At 41.5% G+C, this 24,055-nt stretch overlaps 2 long non-coding RNA genes across 4 annotated transcripts in view; one reads left to right on the top strand and one right to left on the bottom strand.

The window, feature by feature from the left end:
* The window catches only part of LOC112995253 (uncharacterized), a 41,528-nt gene extending 32,775 nt beyond the window's left edge, over window positions 1-8,753 (top strand). Inside the window, exon 3 of the long non-coding RNA XR_003262151.2 lies at window positions 8,475-8,753. This is a non-coding gene — a long non-coding RNA (uncharacterized LOC112995253). The remainder of the gene's footprint in view (window positions 1-8,474) is intronic.
* Window positions 1,808-21,611, bottom strand: LOC135324979 (uncharacterized). Of its 3 annotated transcripts, XR_010386194.1 has the most exons (5): window positions 21,457-21,611; window positions 21,305-21,352; window positions 19,794-19,856; window positions 6,084-6,161; window positions 1,882-4,166 (listed from the first exon to the last, which is right to left on the bottom strand). It is a non-coding gene; the product is annotated as an uncharacterized LOC135324979 (long non-coding RNA). The 3 variants fall into 3 exon arrangements; XR_010386192.1 differs by lacking the exon at window positions 21,457-21,611 and having other exon boundaries at window positions 21,305-21,450; XR_010386193.1 differs by lacking the exons at window positions 6,084-6,161; window positions 21,457-21,611 and having other exon boundaries at window positions 1,808-1,973; window positions 21,305-21,450.
* Between the last annotated feature and the right edge of the window lie 2,444 nt (window positions 21,612-24,055).

Genomic DNA, 24,055 nt, shown 5'->3' with positions numbered 1-24,055 from the left:
TGGAATTACTAACAATGGCATCAAGCACCCAAGCTGACCCAGGCTCTCAGGAGTCTTGAAAGAGAAGTACATGGCCACAATTGGCCGGCAGCTGTCATTTCCCAGCTCCAGAGCTGGTAGTTAGGTTATCACAATAGCTATTGTTTAGCAGACAACAATTCCAAAGGAATCGCCTTTTACATCACCACATATTTCTGAAATAAGCTCAGAAGTCACGTAAAGAACAGGTGCAAAGATACAGTAAAGGAGCCCTTCCCTTACAATAAGGAAACGGAGACATCATGGCTACCCTTAGAGCTTGCATATTTATTGAACAAATCCTACTAAAATAGCTAAAATACATTGGGTACTTGTAGTGCATTATTAAAGATCACATTGTTACAAAAGCCTGCGTTTTCAGCAGTACACAACTGCAACTATACATAAATGCCACAACTGCTGAATATTATTTCTTGCTCTATATACAGCACAGTAGGCATAGCTAATCTATTGGAAAATAAAATGTACAGGAAAAGGGATACAGAAGGTGGGGAAAGGAAAGAAATCTAGGAAGTGCAGTGCATGCATTGGTATTTAACAGTCAGAAGCTAAAACAGTTCAGAACAAGGCCTGCCCTGTAAAAGGAAGAGCTAAAAGACAGAGTTATATAAAAAATTAAGGTGGGCTTTCAGACTGTGTCTAACACAACAACATTCCATGAGTAGATGATACTGTTTAGTTTTGTGTTTTGTATTGTTTTGTATTGTTAATTCTCTGGGAGCAAAAACAAAAATGTAAAATCCACATGTTGACAGTATTGTGAAAATGTACTCTTTCCCCTTTAGGAGGTCTCCTTCTAGAAATGTATTTTATTGTTCTGACTATATCCCCTATTTTATGGATGTGAAGAGGACACTAAAACTTCTCCCTTCTTTCAAAAAATCTTTAAAAAAAAGGCAAAATCGAAGAGATTTTGAAAGATTGGTGGAAAATTATTGCTCGTCTTTCTCCAAGTTAGGTGGATAGGAATCAGAAAGGAGATTTTAAGTAAATTACAGTTTTGTGATTGCTCCCACTATAACTGCATGTTTGTGAGTGGACCCTGATAGGGAATCAGTTCCTCACTTTACACTATAAGTAGTTACTCACCTACAGCACTGAATAAGAAAGCCACACTGAAGACACAAGTAAACAAGTCAGTCCAGTCTAAAGAACAACATTCAGAAAAACAAAGTACCAACACCTTCTCAGAACATGGAAATAAAAAATAACTCCATCAGAGCTACCTTGCCAAGGAGCATATTTAAAGTCCAAAATAGCACCATTCATCAGTGTCTCAAATCCCGTGGCAGCATCACAATCACTTACCACAAGGAAACCATGAGTTTCATACTACTTCTATACATCAAAAGAGTACATGGATAAAATATAGAGATATACAGACAATTGATGAAAATAAACTACTAGGCTTGTTACATCTAAATGAAAAAAAAGGGGGACTCTCAGCCTCTGCAAGAAGCAGTTAGGGATGGTGGAAATGGAGAGAGAGCAATTAACCAGTTGCATGTGAGCAGTGGAGTTTGAGTAGTGGAAGACATTGCTGTGGTAGAACCAGGCCTGAAGGCCCACCTGTAATGTTTGTAAACATGGATTCACAGTGTGAAATTCTGAGAGCTTTCGCTTGAGTCAGAATGTTAAAAACTATTTTTATGGTACACATTTGTCCACTGTTATTCTCTAAAGCAAGGCTCAGAGTCCCATAGTTTCTTCTTACACTTGATGATATACACAGAAACAATTCCCGATATATGACACCATGACCTCATCAAACCCATACACCATATGTAATACAAATGGAGGAATTATGATTAAAAAGAGTAGAGGTAATCGATTTTGGTGAAATGGTGTCCATAGCCATTTACTGGAGTCAGGAACGCCACTTCAGCCTCACTTTTCTTCTTGCGATTTACTTCCTTTGAGATAGGAAGATATCCCTGCAGAGAAGAAAAACAGTATTAGCTATGCTTCTACAAAGACTGCTTGATGGGGTCCACCCTCCCTTTTCCCATCCTAAAGTTTTTAGAGTTCTCTAACTGTAGTTTAGAAGTAAACACCTACCAAACATGGCTCAATCAACTGTAAATACTAATGCCACAGGGAGGAAAAGATTGTTTAAAAACTAAGCAAGCCCAAGCACATCTGAGGAAATGTCTTTACTCTGAGTTGAACAAGTGTGCCCCGGCAGCCGAAGCACAAAGGCGTTGAGACAAGCCCTCCACTCCTGCTGAAGCTGGGGCGTTTGGCCATGTGCAGCAGCTGGGGCAGCCCCAACCAGCCTAGTGAAGTGGGGTGGGGTGAAGCTTTCGAGTGACAACCCTTTCCACAGCTCGCCATCCGCTGTTCCTCAAAGGGCTTTTTTCTTGCGACCACCATACCGAGCAGTTTCTCTGCAGGCCAAATTTTCCAACTCCTTGACCGCCTGGGCTCATTCCAGGAAAACATTTCATCCTGGAGAAGCAGGGTGAGTGCGGCCGCTTCACACACAGCGGTGGGGGAGAGGCTGGGGGCTTCCTGAGCTCAGCCCCTCCACAAGGGCTGGCACAGCACAGCCCAAAACCTGCGCCTGTGCACGTTGCATTGCAGCTGCTTTGGCATACCAGGAGGGCTGATAACTCACAACTACCTGTCCTGCACACACGAGGCATAAAAATGCAGGCACAGCATCTCCGGATCGATGATGCAGAGCTCATGGCCACAAATCTAAAGATGGCACTGAGCCCCTTTTAAAAATGCAACTCAGTACTGACACAGGTAACCAAACCATTAATGGGATACTCTACCAGTGAATTCCTTTGCTTGCTTTTTTTAAATCTCAAGCTCCTTTTTATGGCTCCACTTGGCCTCTAACATGGAAAGGATCTCTTAGATTTGAAAGTCCATCTCATTATTACAGAGGACCTTTCAGAGCTTAGGCCTCTCATCTTTTAAATGCCTTACACCTTAAGCAGCTAGCATACACTAATAAGTGACTTTCCTCTAAAACATCACTGATTCTTTTCCTACTGGTACTCTAAATGTACTGTATTGTATTATCATGGTCTCTGGACAAGTAAAGAAATGGTGTCACGTTAGCCAGCTATCTCAGCTTAAACATTGCCACCACCGGCTTAAGTCTATGCCAATTTAGGAAAGCACTTTAATATACATTTCACGTTAAGCATCAATAGGAGGACTAAAGGCTAACCATGTGCTTAAATACTTTGGTGATGATATGTTACAATGGAATCCTAAACAAACCACTGTTTTTAACTAGTAATATATTGTAAGTGATTGGAAAAAAATCTGTTTTTTGTGTTTAAGAGATCAGAATTGTAAAGATGATTTATGGGCTTTACTACTTAGGGTATGTTCATCAAACAGAAAGATTACTTCTTTTCGAAGTTTTTCTGACAGGAAAGCTGTGAATTTCTGAATTAAGAAATAAACTCACAGCAGTCATACAACTACCAAGAAAGTGCAATTTTTAGGGTCTTTCCCTCCATAGGCTCTTCTGAGGCAGGATTTTTTACGGAGTGCCCCTATTAGCTACATTTACTTGTGCTGAGAATGCGGCCATGCCATCACTTTCCCACTGTCTGTGCCACAGCTTATAGATGAAGTTCTGCTTTCCAGTACGTGAACTGCCGCTTCTGCACTGCCCACGGGCAATAGCAGTTCTCAGGCTGAACACAGAGCCGAAATCCGTTCCTGGGGGCAAACTGTGCCCTCTCCTTGAGGGGCACTAGAAAGAGAGAAACCCAGCAGAGCCGTCTGTGAGGGCACATGCAGCAGGGCTCTGCGACTCGGGGGCAGGCCTGGGAGTGGAAACGTACCTCGTCTCTGCTAGAGCCAAACTGGGAATTTTGCCCGAGACAGAATTTCAGAATGAAGAAATAGTTTAAATTTTAGTGACTGCACAAACATGTTCCTTCACAGGACTCCAGAAAATTCCATCCTTGCCGTAATATTTTTGCTTTTTTGTTGACTAAATTCGCTACTTGTGTATCATTACAGGATATGTGGGGAAAACGAGAAACTTACACATGCAAACAGGCACACCGCACAGACCAAAGAGCTGGGCAAATTTCCAGCAGCATTGTGTTGGGCAGTTCCTTTTCAGCTGTGAAAACAATCTCAGGCCTGAAATCCTGCCATACAATCATAAGATAAAAAGTCCCATATGACCCTTCTAGGTCTGGAAATAAGTTGTCTTTAATAAATATATCCTTTTATACTTGTTGGTTGCATGAGAAAGAAAAGGTCTTTTATCTGAAATTAAGAGTTTAAAAAAAATCTATTCATTTAATTTTACTCTTTCTTTAGTTCAACCTGTTTAGGAATTAGCAATGAGTTCATAAAACTGTTGAACTGAAGGACTGAGCACTTCCTGCAGTCTTCTTCAGCAGTTTACCCTGACTAATTTTATAAGCCTGATGAAGAATATTAGATTCCAAAGACACTCAGTTTCTGCTAAGGCTGATATTCTGCTGGAAGCTGGACTCTGGGCAACTCATATTCAAGTTGCTTTTGAAACTCAATTATGAAAGAAAATTTGGAGCTAGTTCTAAAAATTGGTCCTCCTATGCATATGCCAAATATCTTTTGAAGAATTACATAAAAGCTAGAACAAATGCATGGAACTTGCAAAGCAGGAATCTAATCACTGTAAAGAAAAAAGTATAATATTTTTCTGACCAGTTCAGAAACCATGATCGCTTTTGATATACTTTTTTTTAAGCTATGTATAACACTAAAACATGGCTATTCATAAATGCAATGTAATGCAGTATTGTTGTTAACTAAGCTGCACATAGTTCACAGCTTTATTCCTGTGTTCCAGGAGCAACTTTGTGTAACGATGAATGATAAGTTAGGAAACACTGCTAACTTAAAAAGTGTGAATAAAAATCATCGAGTTAACACACAGCTGATCCATAAAATTAGCAGTTTCATTTAATATAAGTGGGACCATATATAGCACATTCATCTTAATCTAGCATTGCTATCAGCCTATTTAGCTGAACTTTTGAAATATTTTGAACGTCAGGAATGGCAGTACTGCCATATATATGCTAATTTAAAAATAGGCACGATCACACATGAGTCTGCAAATCTGATGCACACAAATGCAGCCCAGCTATGAATTTCAGAACCTCCTTTACAAAGAAAAAGTGTGGAAAATATAGTCCTATCCAGATGGAATAGCAGAGTTTTGTTAACAGAGATCTGCAGCCTAGATAGTAATTGAAATTTAATCAAAACAGTTTTCGATGTACTCTCTCCTTAGCTTACCTGCCAATTTTTTTGCCAGATTTTGAGTAATTAATGAAAGAGAGTGGGACTGAAACACCCATGTTCTGTGGTTCTGAGTAGCTGCTTTATTTTCCTGTTCAAATTTCATATCCAATTTGGGTTTTATGAAATCAGTAACGGTGATAAAACAAAGTATTAGCAGACTTGTCTGATATGCCACATCTTCCGCATTTATGTTAACAGGGTACTTATTCCTTGTCAAATTCAAATGAAGACTGCCATCTTTGTATACTTTAACTCAAGATAGGTAAAACACAAGCACAAAACTTAAAAGAAAATGAGAAAAAAAAACAAGGGAAAAAGGCATGGAAAAACCTCTTCCCTCTTCCTGTATTATCATTGACTATTTTTCTCTATATTGCCAAGTGAAAATTGCCAAAGTCAAACATTCAAAATCAGATGTCAAGCTTGCAAAATCATGAGACAGGCTTAAGAAACATGAGCTTTTGAGAATTAGTATGTTTTCTTTCTGGTATGTAAGCCAGCAAGAGTCCATGTTTTCTGCAGCCCTGAAGGCTAGAAACATAATTTTAAAATGAAAGCTGAAATCCTCACTTAACTGCTTGGCTTAAGGAGTCGAGGCTTTAGAAAAACAGAATACCATGAGACTCGTGATGAAATCATGAGAGCTGGCTACTCTCTTGAAGCAGTCATAAAATCAAATCTAAGGACCTTTCACAGTGCTTTTTACAGAAAATTTTCATCTTAGTAGACTGTTTGTTAGATGAAAGAAATTACATAAATAACTTTACCTTTGGAAATCCCCCATCCCCTCGGCTGGTTGGAAAGAGTTCCTGGCTAACCCAAATCGTTAACCTTGGTTGATAAACCTGTAGTGACATAAATATATACAATTTCTTACTAACAGAGAGATTCATTAAATGCAATCAAATGGTGTTCATGTGACAGCCCACATTACTAAAACTAAAAGTCTAACGTCAGTCAAGTTTGGCCCAGAGCCCTAGAGCTGTGGTTTATGCTCAGTGCACATTTTTTGAGTGCCCATGACAATAAGATCTGTCCTGAGAGTATTTCAGCTATACTGTAGATGGCACACCGTGTTTCGCAGCCTTTCTTAAAGAGCATACGATGTAGATAATATGGCTTTAAGACTCTCTTCAAGAAATTCTGTAATGTGGCAGGACTTACACATATAAACCGACGTCAGTTACTGTTGAACTTCCTTAGGGTTTTGTGAGACCACGTACATGCCCGCTCTCTTCTGCCTCCAACCCATTAGACAACATCCCTTGCAAAGGACATTAGAGACAACTGTCTTACTGAGGAGGAGGAAAAATGAGGATGAGCAGCTCCCACAATGCACTCTTGAACTACACCTGTGCCCAGCACCACTAGCAGCCATAACTCACTGGCGAAAGCCTGTTTAATGAAGATTATTACCTTTGCTGACGCCTGCAGAAGGCGATGGGAACGCACCTTTGATAATCCTTTCACAACTGCGGACAGGAACATAGCACTTTCCGAGGTCACTGAGCACAGCTACAGTCCTCTGTTAGTACCCCGTTTTTTTGACATTAAAGGAATTCCAACACATTATTAAGGACATACGGTAAAGCAGCTGGCAGCAGGGTTTAATGGTTAAGATACTGACCTATGGCTCAACCGTGGCAAAATCTGCTATGCAGCCGTGGGAGAGATGATTTGGGCTGACTCATTCTACCTGACACCAAGGAAAGAGCCCACTTCTCCTTAGCCCACTCCGCAGGGCAGGAAGGGGGTCACCCCTGGGGGGACGGTCACGATCCAAAGCAGCCACTGACAGCGGGGGGAACCCAGAGCGCCTAAACACCGGGCACCTCGGTCAGGGTGAACCTGCGCTGCAGCCTCCCGCGCTTGGGTCCTCGGCTGCAGGAGGCGGTGACAGCCGTTCTCCAGCTCGCTCTCGTTGAACACTGCCAAGTGCTCAGGTACCAGTGTTGTAGATTGCGCTGAAGATCTTAAACTTATTTTCCTAATTCTACCTACTGGGCCTTTGGTCAGTGAATTAAACTCTTTCTGCATAGTTTTGAGCTGGACTCCTTTATCACACCCTTCAAACTCCTTTGCACTTTGGGGCTCAGGATTTACCTAGTCACTTAAATTCCTGGTGCATTGGCTTTGTGCACCTGCTTGCCACTGTATCTACATTGAAACCAGAGAAATGGTTTCATTTTTGTGGACTTGCATGTTGACTATTAGTAGTCACAGCTGGACTAGATACAGCTTGAAGAAATTATTGGAGAATCCTTTAAATCATCTAAGAAAAATCCTGAACTCTACTGTACAGTAGGAAATATAGAAATTTAAAATACAGAGTCTAAGGCAGTGCCTATTCCAATAAATTCTTCTATGATTTTTCCATAGTACAAAATGCAGTGCTGTGTACTGATTAAAACATCCCATCTTTCTTTTTTTCTTTTTTCGCTTACTATGGGATCTCAGACAAGCCAGTTAAGGTCTCTGGGTATGTCTGACATAGTGATATCTAATATACAGTACAGGGTGCTCTGTGGACTCATCAGTTAATGTTCACATTGAGACACACAAACGAAGGATACCAAGTAACCCCTAAGCTCTCCTGTTGTTATCTTTAACCACTGATTACCTGTCTTGCAACTATGCCTTGATTTTGTTGTGTAGCCATAACCTTTGTATGAAAACCCATGATGTGAACCAGCAATAGTGGTTCAGCTCTACTGCAGAACATACTCAAATTGCCAAGTACACAAAAATGCATATTTTCCTGTACAGGCAAGGCATAAGTAACAGAATACAGTATTACTTTTTATGGTGTACATCAGTTTCTGTATCTTCCATGCAGTCTGAGGTGGATTCTAGTCTACAGACCTTGTCATCTCGAAGTATTAATAGTTTAGCAGGAATAAAATAAACATTTGCATTTAAGTAATGAAAAGGAGCATTCATCTAAACTTACATTCACAACAACTTGGAGGGACTACGGTTTGAGGGTGAGCTTTTGGGGTGGGGGAGAAGAGCTCTAAACTGTAAGAAAAACTAACAACTATGCTGCAGGGTAAAAAAAGAAAACAAAAAATCACAAAACCCCCAAACTATCTTCCACATTAATTTCCTTTGTGGACAAAATATTTAGTGATGTCCTACTTTCTTATTACTTTCTTCAGAAACACCTGCTGTGGCCACCACTGGTAGATAATAATCACACGGACATACTCCACACGTAGCAACTGCAGTGCTATAACCGTGTCGGCGTGGAGAACCTGGCAGCCAAAGCACTGTCACCACCTGCCTTTCGTGCAAAGCTGAAGGGCCAGGGCATTGCGGCTCAGGTCCTCGCTAAACAGAGGAAGATTCTGGAGCGGAAAAAAGATGCCAGCATAGAAAAGTCCGCTTGGGACATACTAGTACACAAGGAAAAATAAGAAAAAGACATGTCTGGCCATGCTACCGCCTCTGTAAAATGTGACTTAGACGTTTAGATACGCTGGTTACTAGGGTGCTATAAATACACAGCAAGAGCTGTTAGTGGCTCCAAACAACTGATATTAATGTTTCAAGATGAGCTATAGGTAGAGCAGAAGTGCACAGAACTGCTCCGTTACAGCGGAGGATGTAAGGCGTGCGGCATCCCAGCTGTCAGCATCAAGCAAACACTTCTAAACGCTTTCATTGATACACACCATGTCTTCATTTCTTAGTACTTCCTGTGTGATTAGTATGGGAGTACAGGCTTGACTTACACAATGAAAATATTAGGATTCATGACAGAATTACTGAACTTTAGAATGGACTGAAAACTCAAGTTCCTGCAAGTCTAGATAATGTGTCAGAGCAGTAGGTTGACTCAAAGCAGTAGGCTGACTCAAACTGATAGCCTCACTGTTTGATAATCATTAGTGAAAAAAAACAAGCTAGTAAACTTCAGCCATAAAGCTGCCAGAGTGGATGACCCCTGAACATCTGACTAACAACATTACGCGCCTTGGAAGTGTTATTTTCTGGCACAACACGATTCACTCCCACATTGCTAAATTGAGGGAAAAAAACCCCACTGACCTGGGAAGTGCTGTGTGAGACAGCGTCCTGCTACAACAAACCAGTTCTCCCTGAGAAATTGAGGCCAACTTCCAACAGAGTACTACAAGCTGTAAAGCAGATGGTTTTAAAGTTTTTTAGCCTCCATTTTCTTAAAAATCTATAAAATATAAAAATTAAGACTACAAATCAGGAAAAGCACAGTGGTGTAAAATAAATGCTCAATCTATTTACCAGTTATTACAGCATCAGGACTGCAATGCTATTTACTGCTACCTTGTTTAAAACAGAAGGATTTCTGAGAGTAGACTCTTCTTTTCTCCTCTGCTCAACAAACTGAGAACCCTCTTTTTACTGCTGCACTGGCTCTGTCTAACCAGCACTCCAAAACACGAGCACCTGCTCTTCCATTTTTAGCCCCTGGTCCTCTTATATATAAAGCTCCTTGCTCCTTACGAGCAATAGGAAGGGAGCACAAAATTTTGTCTGCCTTCAAAGCAGATACACGAAACAATTTTAAAAGAGTTGGACTAAATCTACAGTATCAGTCACAGCAAGATGCTAGAGTAAGTTTCTTGCTACCTGGTCCTAATTCCTACACATGAAGAGCATCTTTCAAACACAGATATATGCACCTGGAGAAAAAGCAGACTTAAGACATCTCAAAGATATGGTTTTAGCACAATGAGCACACTCCTGTTAAGCATTCCTGAGCCTTTTATATTTACAAAACAAGTAAGGAAAGCCTCCAGAGATGCTTTTTCTATCTTTTTTTTCTTTCCATATGGGCGATGACTGAATTCCTGTTCCTCACATCTCACTCAGACACGGAGGAGTTCAGCTCCACTGCGGCCTGGAATTCTGACCCACAACTTGACGAAGAAAACCAACTGCTCCAAGCATGATGGAAACCACCTTTTGACAAGTTTCAGATAACTTCTTTATCATGTAAACTAACTCTGGGGAAAAAAAGAAGTCCTCTAGAAATTCCTAATTCCAAAGAGGTCACCAACTCTAACAATTCTTCACTGAAGCATGAATGGCCATGTGCTGAGGAACGGAGGGGTAAAATGTGCCGTATAAGTGTTGAAGAGAAGGAAGGACAGTGGCAGCCCACCTCTCTCAGGGCACATTTTTCCACTCTGCAGCCCAGTAAAACTTCCCTGATGCAGTCCCACGGACTGATTCTGCAGCAGCACATAACGCAGACCAGACAAGCTGTCCTTGCACCATGCTGCCCCAGGGACAGACCATATAGCTGGAACCAAACAGCGCTCCTCATTTCCACACCTACATTCCTTTGAAATAGTTTAGGGATTTTTTCATCACCGTTGTTCTACGTTGCAATGATGTAAATCAATGACATTAAAGCTCCTAGAGGAAAAATTGTAATTATTTCCATTTTGGCTGATCCCAGCATCACTGAAAGTGTCTGGCAGATTTTTTTTTCTCAGTTGGGTTGTTTCCTATTGCATTTTCTTTTGCAAAAATATAACATAGTTCCTGCTAATTGGAAACAGTTATTTCTGTGCAGTATCTGAAGTTTCTTAGTTATCAGCTGGTTTGAGCTGCAGTGGCTTTTCCCAGCACATTCCACCATCCACTTCTCAATCCCCCCAATGCCTCCTACTATGGTAAAAAGTTGTGTTTAAAACTGATGGCCCACTGTCGCCATCCAGATGCATAAAAAAAGTCTTCACTAAAAATCTTGTTGCAGTGCTACTTGAATATCAGATAAATCATTCTGTTAAAAAAACTAATTCATTTTAAAGAAAACTGAAAGAAAAGCTTGTGCTAGGATCAATGCATGTTTTATCATTAACTTCAGTGGAAGAGGTAAGCTAGCGCTCCCATCTGCAGTAGTTTATTTTTAACAGTGAGGGGAACATTATGAAAGCATATGATATTAACGTCCACCATGTTCCAAACCTAGTGCGCAAGATTTAATACATATAGCAACTGTCAACTGAATGGTTGCTGCTTGTCAGAGTTTAGTTGGATGGTAGTCTGCTATCAATCAGCTTTGCCTTCTGAATCTTCTGGAGAGGGAAACGCCAGTGTAACATCAAGAGTGCTCATCATTACTCCTTATTTCAAAGACTGACTGAAGTTTTCATGAATCTTTATTATATTTAAGAAGCTGTAGTCACAATTAAATAGGATGCTGCTGTCTTGATAGGATGGTTCAGAAACAGGCTCAGTGTAGAAGCTTTCCATATTGAACTATCAGAAACCACAAGTCTCCCAAGTTAAAATGCAAACTTAATTAAGCACTTAGAAGCATCGGGAATGACTGGCTTAACAGGTGTGAGGTCTCTCAACTTGGTGAACTCGACTGCCTCTTTTGTCTGGCTCTGCATCACAAGTTTGAGCCTCCTGTGTCTCTGTCTTCACATTTTCAATATACTGCAGGTATTTCTAGCAATGCTGCTTTCCAGATCAGTGCCATAAACATTCAAGAATCAGCGAAAAGAATCATTTAGCATTTGGTTACTTCCACGCAGCAGGCAGATGGAGATACATGTTTGAGAGAACGGATGAACAATTATACAATTGTTCTCTTCCTTACTGGGCCTGTTCCAGCTAGCCTACCTTTTTGGCTAGGCTTTTCCTGCCGCTACAGGAAGAACTGATACATGACAGAGTATTGGCAGGACAACTGCACACCTGAACTTCCCTTTGCCTTCTGTGCATCAGCATCCTTTGCTGGCTCTGCTTTTTCATGGGCAAGATATTATTCCTCCCCATCTGATGACTCAAGCTCACAACCACAGAGAGTTGAAAAAGCCTAAATGAGTCAAGTAAGCTTTTTCTTGCATTCCCCTCTCCACGCTCTAGATGAATTAGCAAGCTTATTCATTAGGGTTCTTTGCAGTCCTTGTTCATCACTTCTCCACTTTCTATCACTTTCACAGAATAGGATGTCATCTGCTCCTTCCTTATTCAACATCGGGAAGTGACCTTGGAAGTAATTTTCTAGGTTTCAAGTACAAAACTTCTCATATAAAACCATCTTCATCCACAATTTCTTTTACCCTTCCTAAAGCTTGTATTTTCCAGGTGACACTGAAGTATCTGCTACCTTGTGGTCTCCTGCATTGGCTCATCTACTTCAGTTTCTTCAAAGAACTCACTCTTATTTTCATCCACAATATAATTTACTATTTTCATCTTTTATGTATGTATTTACACCTTTCTACAACATGTAGAAGCAACATCTGAGTGGCTGTACAAAATTTACTGGAGCATCACACTCCTTAAAAGGAAAAGAATCACAAATATTTTTCTGGAATAAGCAGAGGAAATAAATGTATATTATACAGAAATTTCCATTAACCAGTAAAACAACTGTAAACTACTTTATTCTACCAAAAACTTTCAGTGCATGAACTCTGAAACTATAAAGCATTGCAGAAATTGAAATAACTAAACAAGCCCTCCAGAAAAACGAACTCAAAAACCTACGCAACCCAACACCATTTTGTCTTAATTTTGCTTGCCTGTTTACTACAGTGGTAGCTTTTGTTATATTACTTAAGGTATTAACATGCAGACACACAAAACCAACTATAGCAGCCCTGAAAATCAGAACAGGATCTGAGTTTTCAGGCAAGTGCTTGCGAGTTCATCATGGACTCTTCAAGCACAGTTAGGTAGTGAAATGTTTAATTAGTAGCTACTTGCATCTACACTTGACAGTAGCTGCAGAAGCAGATGCAAGTCTCTGTTAGATGAACACACAGTATGGCAGCAAAATTCAGGACCAAAGGTTGCATGCTCAGCTTCTCAGGTAGCTTTGACCAAACACTGGCCAAATACTGCAAGGGGAAGACCAGCAAGAACAGCGGCCACTAGGGGAATCCTGAAGGAAGAATAGGAAGAGAGAGAGCGCAGAAGGACGCGACTCCTGCATGCTCTCCCAACTCCCTATTTCCAGTTCTGGGGGACACAAAAAATACACACCAAGCTGAATCCCGAAGCATGCTTCATTTTTTTAGAATTCCTATAAATTTTCTAAATGAGTGGCCTGCGTACTGCAACTTACAGAAGAATTAATATACCACTTCGGACTAATTTTTTTTTAAGATTTTGCTTAAATTTCTTGCACATACCAGAGATGTGACTAGAAATCCACACTGATGTTCTCCAAGCGGTGGCAAGCGCACTGCCTCTGCTGACCTCTTTCCTGTGAAGCCCGGCAATGAAAGTCTTACCCCTCGCAGGATACCGACCTCTTGCCCAACCAGCGTATTTCAGGCTAATATTGAAGGCCCCACTGGTGTTCTCGGAAATGAGACAAAACCATATTGTACAGACAGCACTTACCTCATTAAAAGAGATGCAATGGCCACAGCTGATGATACTGTAGCAGGTGCTTGAAAGCACTATGGTACCTTTACCTGCACAGTCACCCTATCACCTGCATCTACCATCATTTAATGTTTACTGCTTTACCGTTACTCCAGATATGAAAACATAATCTAAACTGTACCATATATATTATGTATGTTGTAAATAATAAAATACATATGGGTTCTGGGATTTATCTAATCAGTAGACATGCGGTAAAACAACTTTGCTTGACAAGTTTTTTGTTTTGTTTTCTCTTCTTCTTTATTTAATTACTTAGCTGAGAAATTAACAGTAAGAAAATGTACCCACATTTCCACAGGATTTTCTTCTGCTAACAGCAATAGAGTTATTTAAACTCACGCCCTTTCATGCTGGAAGATTCATCACTGATATATTCTTGTCAAAATAAAGAAGGAAGATTTGTTCCTCTCCAACTTAATCTTTTTGAGTAGCTGTACGATGGCAATGTGTGCTTTCTGAACATGAATGTTTTAAGAATTCAAGAGTTCTTTCTGGTAATGTGCATATTAAGCCAATGCTTACACTACCTTCAGAAAGAATATACAAAATTTCTTTGAACTTTTTTTTGAACATACTACCACAAAGGTATGCTCTGCAAGTAGATAGACAAGAAGGTTAGTGTTAACAGAATTAATCCAGAAACACTTCTGCTTGCAGGATGAAAAAAATGTTGCATATTTTGAGGGTTGATGCTTTTTTTAAATTCAGTATTTACAGAAGGAAACATCAGTAACCCTCACAGGAACGTCTACATAGGGCCTCATTCAGTAGTGCTACAGTGAATTTGCCAGACCAGCAGCCTAAACTGAACTTCATGTAACACTCAAACAATGATTCATAGTATCATTCCACATTAAACATTTGAAAAGAACATTTTTGCACCTTTCCAGATTGCACCCTCAACCAATATGGTTTAATGAGGTATCAGAGTGAATAAATCTTTGAAATAAAAACAAAATACAAATATTTAAAAATATTTTTATTAAAATTTCCTGTCCCAGTCAATGATACTGTCTAACTGAACTATTTTATTAACTTGTTCTGGGGCTGCTAGAGGTAGTCTCTCTCCTCTCTCTTTAGCCATACACACAATGATCAGAGCTCAGCTGTGGGGCAGCAGTATGATGATGCAAAAAAATTTCTGTTCATTGGTGAGGGCTTTTGCTCCCGACCCTTAAAAAGCAAAGTGTCATAACCGTGTAATATTACAGGTGGTATGTGAATTTTTTTTGATTTCCCTATATTTCAGCCTTAGTAAAGACTTGTCCTGGAAAAAGACAAAGGATCACTTGACCTTCCAATCCACTTGTCCACACTGTCCTGTTCAGATGCAGTACACTGGTGCCTGGTTCTAAAATTTTAGTAGCCTGAGTGTGGATGTTTGTGACTATGTAGACACACACACCTACATATAGTTCTTTTGTTTTTAAATGTACGTATGAATTGTACCACAGAAGTAACCACAGTATCTGCTTTGCACAAAAAATGATTTTTTTTAACTCCACTTTGAATTGTTCTAGCTGTAATCAAGTAAATGTGCTTTGTCTGCACAACTGAACAGCTGAATTAGCAAAAGTATTAAAAAGGCTGTGCTTTTATTTTTGCTTATTTATTTTGTAAGCTGGAAAGGCCTTAACTCTTCCTCAGTTTTCAGTAAGCTGGTAGTGTAGGATAAATTTCCTCAAATGTATCCTTCATATACAATGCATAAGCATACTAAAGAAGCACAATACCCATTCAGACAGCCAAAATTGCTTAACTGTCATCCCTCTCAGTAACTTTTCTTGAACAAATTCTGCCCCTGGCTACACACAAACAGAACCAGATCCAATTTATTCCTACAGCTTTATAAAATTCTGAACTACCACAAAGGAGAATTCAAGTCCAGCTGCAGGCACAGGAAACAAGGTAGTGTAAGTTTTCTCATGCCAGAACCAGGAGTCACACTTGTCCAGTGTGTATCTAGCATTAGGCTGGACTCAATGCCTCATCCTCACATCTCTTTCCTCCTATTCCTCAGAGCATACAAAAGCACATAATAATGTCTGCTTCTGTCAGACAAATCCCAGTCTCCAGTTTCCACAGATTATCCTAAAGCTATGAACAGTTGTTCTAACAAAAATAAAGTCATTTTATGAACACAGAAAATTACACAAAGTGTAAACCTATCTGCAGATCACCTGCTGGAAAAACATTCTTAATGGGCAAGTCAGTCTGAAATCTTAAATATAAACTCTCTCATATGCATATTAACCTAACTTAAATAATGTTATACTTTTCCCTATAAACTGCAAAAAAGAAATGGGATGGCCATTTTTTCCCTTCATCCAAATGTAGGCTGTCATTTCTTTCTGACTTAATGAAAAAAACCTTCCCCCAGTTGTTTTTCCTCTCCAAGAGGCCACTATCCCATTTTTCCTTCTTTTTTTTTCCCCAAGCAAGACAGTAAAATGCAGAGAACGCAAGTTATAAAACAGCCTCAAAACTGATCCAGTTGGGACAAGGATATACTACAGGAACTGTTCAGCCCACTGAACTCCCTTTGGGGTCTTTTGCTCTGGGATGATGTAGCTGTACGGCATGACACCTCTGCAGTTCCACAGCGCTAGTGTTTTAGAAGAGAGCCATCAAATTACAGCAAGTCAGAAGAAAAATAATAAGCTACTCCAGAATATTTTTGGTTTCTTTATTTTCAGGTAGGCCAAAATTAAATTATAAAGGATGTAACTGTTTACTGATACACGCTTTTATTAGTTATTGATAAACCTGCCATTTAAATTCGTTAGCACCAGCACTGCAAACTCTTGGTACTGAACTTGAAGTCCAGAAATGAACTGTAGTGGAAACAACAGGGGTAAAAAGACACACCTGAGTGCTTTTAAAAGCAAACAGACGACTTTGTGAATAAAAGGCCTGTTTGATTTCTTTCTTTAAGAAGTGTTACCTTACAAAAAAATTGCATTTTCTGTTTTTGCTAAAAGTTTTCTTTGGAGGTCACAGAAAACTGGACTTACGAGACTTCCTTACTCTATTTCTTCTCACAAAAGCCTTTATTTCAATGACTGGATTACACAGGCTAAATACATTTTAAACACAATTACAGCACTTTTTTTTTTTTTTTTTTTTAATTAGAACCCATATCTTTTCCTAATTAGTAGTGAAATCTAGCTTCATATGTTATGACATGCAGCATTTTCCAGGAAGGAGGTGTACTGAATTTCCAGTATTTCAAATAAAAGTAATACTTTAAAAAAAAAAAAAAATCATCACAAGCCTTTTTACACTGCAAAGAAATATGAAAGGTTCTTTCTTCCTTCAGGGGTCACTTTGTAAGCAAATAAATTTTACACAAGTAAGGACAGATCCTTAAATGTCAGGTCTTCTTGTATAAGAAGGCTTAAAATATCCATGAATAAAAATTATCATAAGAAAACAAAGTAGACTCTTTTGCCTTTTATTTCTCTATATTACTATGATTTAAATACTATACAGCTCCGAGAAAGATTCATTAACCAGGTATGAGCAAATCATAATTCCAAGTCTAGGGAAAGGAGAAGCAGCATTGAGAACTAACCTTCTAAGGAGTTTGTTTTTACTTGCAAGAACTTCTAAGAGACACTTTAAGGAATAAGAACATTAAGAAACTGAGGAGTTAAAACAGTGGAGTTAAACCAAGAATTAATTTGTTCTCATTCAACAAGCTTATTCTAACCACTCTTAATTTTACTGTAAGCTTAACTAAATCATTAATATACCTTCAGTTTAGCAAAGCAATAAACAGTACAATTTTTTCCCCCCTTTTTTAAAGTTTAGTTCAGCCTGGTGAAATGTAACAGCTAAATTCTCCCCAACCTGAGTGAAAGTGGAATAGAGCCCCTTGCATATGCTGGTATATTAAAAACAAAGTAAACACTTTGACAATTATGGATTTTAGTGTAGAAAGTGTCAATTATGTAAATATGTAAAGAAGAATTTTTCCTGCAAATTAGAATGGCTAAGGAGAGACTCAGAATAAACACAAGAACTATGCCAAAGACAAGTGTGTCCACTCCTGCAAGGAAAGTATGTCAGTGGTCTGACTTCATTACATCCAGTGTTATTGTGCCAAAAGTAAAGGGGGGGGTGGGGGCAGGAGGAAGGGAAGGGTGGTGGTAGGGGAAGAAGTTCTGCCAAGTCTTACATCTTAAGCCAGCCTGTAAGCTGGGGCAAAATCTAGTCTTTCTTAGATTGAAATTCTGAGCAACAACCAAAAAAAAAAAAAAAAAAAAAAGAAAAGGAATTAAGGATTTTCAGAACAAATACAAAACTTTTCAAAACAGCAAGTAAGATTTTTATTTATCTTACACTGCAGAACTAACAACAGAAAAAATAAACAGATGGGTAATCACATTTGATTCGCTGCATTTGGACAGTTCTAAGTTGTATTATGTTCTGGCCTACAAGCTGGCTTTACAAAAACTGATTTCACTGACTACTAGGGGAACCTTGCTAGATTTATAGAACCATCTGCTGGTAAAAATCAATGGCTATTTTATGCCTAACGAAACTTAAAATAATCCTTTGTTCCATAGATAGTCATATATTGCACATAACAGCCTGCATACTATCTCAAAATGTGGGCTGATTGTCACCTTGGTGTTGGTAGGAAAACAGTTGCCTCCTTATCCAATATTCCACAGTTGTGTGAACAGAATGTATTTTAACATGATTTCTATTCACAGCTTAAATGAATCATTTCCCTTTTAATTCCCCACCCCCAGCTATTCATTTATATACAGATGAGCAAAGCATTTTGATAAAAGTGGGCTCCAGAATAGACTAAAACTCCAGAATTTGCAAATTTATTTCTGCAGATAGGAATGATATAAAACAAGGAGCCAAACAGAGAAAAGGTTTCATGAGAGATTACATATTTTCTTACTTCTAAACATTCTTTGCTTCCCCCCCGTCAAAACAACTCCAAAGACGCAGACAAGTATAAAATAATTTATGCAATTACTTTAACCCCACCTTTATAAGAGTATGTCCTTGAGAGCCTCTCACTTTGGAAAATATTTTGTGCCAATGCACTCCCTATGCAAAGCTACTTTGAATTAGCTATTGCTTCCAGTACAAATTAGCAGATTTTTGACTATGAAAGTGGTATGATGTAGCACCCAATGTATTTCACATTTATGTGAATACATGTATTCAGACAGTTCAGTAATCTGCATCTTCAGTCAAAAATGCTATATGTTTACATATATATTCAAATCTAATTCTGCCTGTTTTACGTACCCTTTAGGTAAAAATTATTTTCTTTGTCCTGCTGACTCTGAGACACATGACCTTTCTCAGAGAATACCATATTTAGAGCCTGTTTAGCATAATATGCTTCATCCTTAAAATTAGGTACATCAACAATAGTATCTCATGTTATGACAAATGAGCTATAAACCAGTAAAAATATAAACACAATTAGTAGTGAAGGAAATGGATAACTGTTGCAATACTGTTCAAAAAATACACTCCAACTAAGTGCTTGTAAGTTCAGTTAGGCTGAGGCCTAGCCTTTTTTTCTGAAAGAGATCCCAACCACAAAGAAAGGACAGCATTCTGGAAAATTTACTAAATACTACAAAAAAAAAAAAATTAGTTTGCATTTTATGTACTTCCCTCACAGAACAACATTAAATCTGTTTCATATACTAAGTGCAATGACCTATTTCTTTTTTGGGGAGGGAAGGAGGAGGGAGAAGTGGAATTATTGGATACTGCTTTGTCTATATGTATTCCTGTGTGTGTTATGATGAGTAGTTTTCATAATATTCTAAACACTTTTTGTTTCAATTAAATAAGCCTTACTGCAGAAAGAGGGATTTCAGGTTTTTTATTCAAAGAAAAATGAAAAGTCAAAGATCCAACATCCAGAGGTTCTCAGAGTACATCAATCATTGTATGGCAAATCCCCATAACCTCAAAAAAGTATGTCTAATATAGGTCATATTTATAAATGGCTGTTGGGGATGGGGAAAGAAGGCTTGCAATTATATTTTAAAAATTACTAATTCTTTGCTAAAGCAACTAATTCTTACCATTTTTAGATTCTGTTAAGTCTTGGGATTGCAGTTTCTCTCAAGTAGCACAAGGAGAACAATCTGAAAATAATTTAAAAAAAGGAAAAAAAAAAAAAAGAAAAGAATCCTGTAAGTCCAACTGTCGCAACATTTAAAAGGCTTTTTGCCAGCGTAATAGTGAATGAGCCAAGCATAAGCTTCAGTGGTTAAGATTAAAGTCATGCAAATTATTCTAACCACATGTACGCTTATATATCATGCTTCTCTGCACTTCAGTGGTCTGTAGGCTTAAATATAGGACAAAGGAATCCCTGGTACCTGGATTTGCAAAGCCCTACGCTATTCTTAGCACTTGGTACATCTCTGAAGAGCACTATACTTAATGGTTAACACACTTAATCAGCCAAGAGGACAAAAATCCACCATCCTATGCTTACTGTAAAGGTGGTCCATTGTTCCTGAGCATACTACAATGTGTATTTTTTTTTGCAATCGAGAAACAAGTATAACAGTGTCAGGCTTTCACAATGCAATGGCCCAGAGAGTGGGTATTTTTGGAAATGGCACTGCATTACATAACCTCCAGCTTTCTCTCTCCCTCTATTCCACACACACACATGCACACACACCCCTATTTTAAATAGGGAGAAAAAAAAGAGTAGGTGCCATCTCATTTAAATGCTACCTTAAATTACTACTCTCTTAATTGACTGTATTTGTAGCATACCTCCTTTATCAGTTTTCATCTGGTGACAAAAATTAAAGTTCTCTTCTACTGATTATATATTTCTTACTTATGGTGTGTATGTATGAAATGTAATTAGGTATGAGTCATATGTTTACACACAAACACATACATACATGCTGGATATAAAATTGCAAACTCATATACCTATCGATGTACATAGACACATTTGGAAGAAAGCACATCACTAAACGGACACCAAAATACATCTCGTTTCTTTTGTTTTCTTTCAAAAGAACCACCCCAAATTTAACTGCTGCACATGCAAAAATGCAGAAGGCTGTTGCAAGAATGACTGCTTTCTAAAAATAAACCCCAGCAGCCTGAGAGGAATCCAGTGTCAGGGCGGAGAAGAGGGAGATTCGTTTTACAAGGGAGAAGAAAAGGGATGAAAAACCAATCCGAGCGCCTTGCATGCATGCTAAAAAAGCAAAGTGCATTAAGTTCAAAAATGCATTTTGGTGTCTTTGGAGTGCAAAAGCAAAAAATAAAAAAAATCAAGCCAGTTTTAGAAAACCACTTCACATCTCCCCTTGAACGTGTGCAGAAAAATCCCCAGCCTAGAAATCCAGCCTTAAAGCATAAAGACAAAGAGTTAAATATATATACTGCACGTTTCCCATCTTCTGTAAGAAAGCCTGCTTGGAAACGTGCACCGAGAGGGGGGAAGGCAAGCTGCAGCAAAGTCCAGCTAAGGGCAAAAAGAAACGAAAAGAAACAAAGAGAGAGAGAGAGAATTAATAATAAAAAAAAAAATCTGTGGATTGGAATTGCATATACTTACAGACAAAAGCCCCCGCTCCCTGCTCACTTTCTGTCCTTTCTACATGATCTGAAACACAAATGTGGATTAAAAAAGGGCAGCATGCTACAGAAGGGAATTTATAGTTGGGGGAGTGGAGAGAGGGTAGGGGGTGTGGGGAAGAATGACTGCACCTCTTCCAAAGTGCAGCCTTGGAGAAAAAAGAAAAAAGGGGTGGGGGTGGCTGGGGGAAAGTCTCTCTCTCGGGCTGGGGTTTGGTTGCCAGCGCTGCTTATATTGAACAATGAGCTAATTCTGATGGCAGCTGGCCGCCCGCCAGCGCTCCCCCTCCCCGCCCGGCCCTCCTTACACACGCGCGCTCCCCCCGCCCCCCGCCGGCCTCCCCCCGCCCGCCGCCGCAGCGCCAGACTGCTTAGTCGGCAAGAATCCGCAGCCCCGCGTCCCCCCGCTGCCCGCCCGCCCGCCCGCCGCGGCCGCGCTGCGCCGGCGCCGGGCGCGGGCCGGGGGCGCTCGGCGGGGAGCGGCGGGCGGCCGTTGGCGCCCCCGCCCGCGCGGCCGTTGGTGTCCCCGCGCGCGGGGCCCGGCGCTCCCCACACGGCAGCGCCGCGCGCGCTTGGGCGGCGGCCAGGCGCGGAGCGGGGCCAAGGCGCTGCACAGCCGCGGCGCCGTGCCAGCGGCGCGGAGCGGGGCGGCGCGGCGCGGCGCGGCGCGGCACGGCACGGGGGGAGGGAGCAGCCACGTACTGTAATAATAACCCTGCAGCAGCGGCAGCAAAGGGCATCTGAGGAGAAGGGGAGGGAGACGGAGGCAGCGGCAGCCGCCTGGCCTCGCCTCGCCGCTGCCTGTCTGAGAGCAGAGAAAATGGTGGGCGGGGAGGAGGGGGCGCCGCGCCGCGGCACAGCACAGCGCGGGGCGCGCAGGGGCCGGGGGCCGCCGCGGAGGCGACCGCGACCGCCCCGGGGGAGGCGGCCCCGGCCCCGCGGAGCCCCCGGCGTGGGGCAGCGAGCCGGGGCGGGGCCGCGGCTGCCGCGCGGGCCGCCGGGCCGGGCCGGGCCGGGCCGGGCCGGGCCGGGGGAGGCGCCCCCGCCGCTCCCCCCGGCTTCGCCGCCGGGGCCGGGCCGAGGCCGCAGGTGCCCAGGCGGGGCCGGCTCGCAGACCCGGCGGCGGCACCGCGCCGTGGAGCCGGGGCGCGGGGTCCCGCGGGCCCCCGGCAGCCTCGCGGGTTGGTTCGTTACCGTGAGTGGCACCAGCGCGGGGGAGCGGCACAGGCTGAAGGATGGAAACAGCCAAGCGACGTGCGCCGCGGTGGCACAGAGGACTGTGCAAAGGCTCCCGCTGCAAAGGCGCCAGGGGAACCGGAGCGGTGTGGGCACTGCACACTGGTAAAGGGAGACACGGGCATTGCACTGCTGCGGTGTCACGCCATAAAATGCTATGCGGGGATATATGACAAAAGACTAGCGGAACAAGTGTGAAGAAACTGCTTTTCTGTGACCGTGCACCACATGCCATTATCTTCCTCCAGGTTAAAACGTCCAAAGCCAAGGAGGTTAAAATGGTATGAAATCACACATGTTGCAGGCTAATGGGAAATTAAGCCTTCTCTTTTAGGCCTAGGCTTAGAGCAACTAACTGTTTTTCAAATCCACTCATGTTTAACTCCCCATAAAACTGTCTATTTCAGTGGTCCACATAGGATTTCCATTTATTGAGCGGAATCAACTTGTTAGTGTGCCTGTGCCCGTTTCTGATCCGTTACCATGTCTCTGGGAACACTTTCCAAGCCTCTCAGTTCAGTGAAAATTAGGAAACTGGAAGGGAGAAATGTGGGTGCACATTCAGCCCTAGATATTTAAACCTATGATAAGCTCTGATAGTATTTCTAGCTTTAGTGCATTAGGATCAGATCATTAGCCACTTAGGGCATGTTGCTGCATAATATAATACTGTTTCGTGGAACAAAATTTCTTAAAAAAAGAATTAGGGAATATCTTTCATCCAGTCTTCTTTTTGCTGGATTTCATATCATGTGCTGGCACTGCTCAGTTGGCACGCGTCACTGGACTTCTGACACAGCCACCCCCGAGACCTTTTCATCGGTCCTTTCTTGCTCCCTTCCATGTCTCTGTGCTCAGAAGTGGATGTCTTTGATGTCTCTTTACAAGGAGGCTCAGGTCCGTGTTCTACCCTTTCTTTTTGGACACAGGCCACACTTGGACCTCTTCTTTCCTGCTGCCAGGTTTTCTGAGTGTGGACCATGCGCACTGCTTCCCGTTGGAGTCCGAGTCCCCCCAGCCTGCACACTCTCTCAGACTGGCTGGCTTCTCCCCTTTGATCACGACCAGCTGGACACCAGGTAGCCGAGCCCAGCCACCTCTTCTGACAACACGGTGAGGTTGCTCAGCTGGCTCAGGCCATCCCCCACCCTCCTCAGTTACACCTCTTTACCATTTGTGTGCTGTCCGGGCGCCCTGCCAGCCCCCAAGAGTCTTGCCAACAGCTCTGCAGGCACTGTGGTGCACACAAGCCACATGGTTTGCCTTCTTTGACTTGCCCCCGCTCACGGCCTTGGGCTTCCCAGGAGGACGCAGGCAGGCTGGCTTGAGTGGCACCACCTGACACCTCAACTGCTCCAGCCCACAGAGTGGCAGCTGCGGTTTTCTCAGGAGTTTAGCCACAGATCCCAGGCTCCCGAGCTGCTTTGGTCATCTTCCACTTTCTTGCAGCCTGCCTTTTGCTGCAGGATGATTGCATGCAAAACATGCAGCAGCA

The sequence above is a fragment of the Dromaius novaehollandiae genome, chromosome Z (genome assembly GCF_036370855.1).
Source record: "Dromaius novaehollandiae isolate bDroNov1 chromosome Z, bDroNov1.hap1, whole genome shotgun sequence".
Classification (NCBI taxonomy): Eukaryota; Metazoa; Chordata; class Aves; order Casuariiformes; family Dromaiidae; genus Dromaius; species Dromaius novaehollandiae.
The sequence above is the reverse complement of the archived record's forward strand: the minus strand, read 5'-3'. Positions and strand labels throughout refer to the sequence as shown.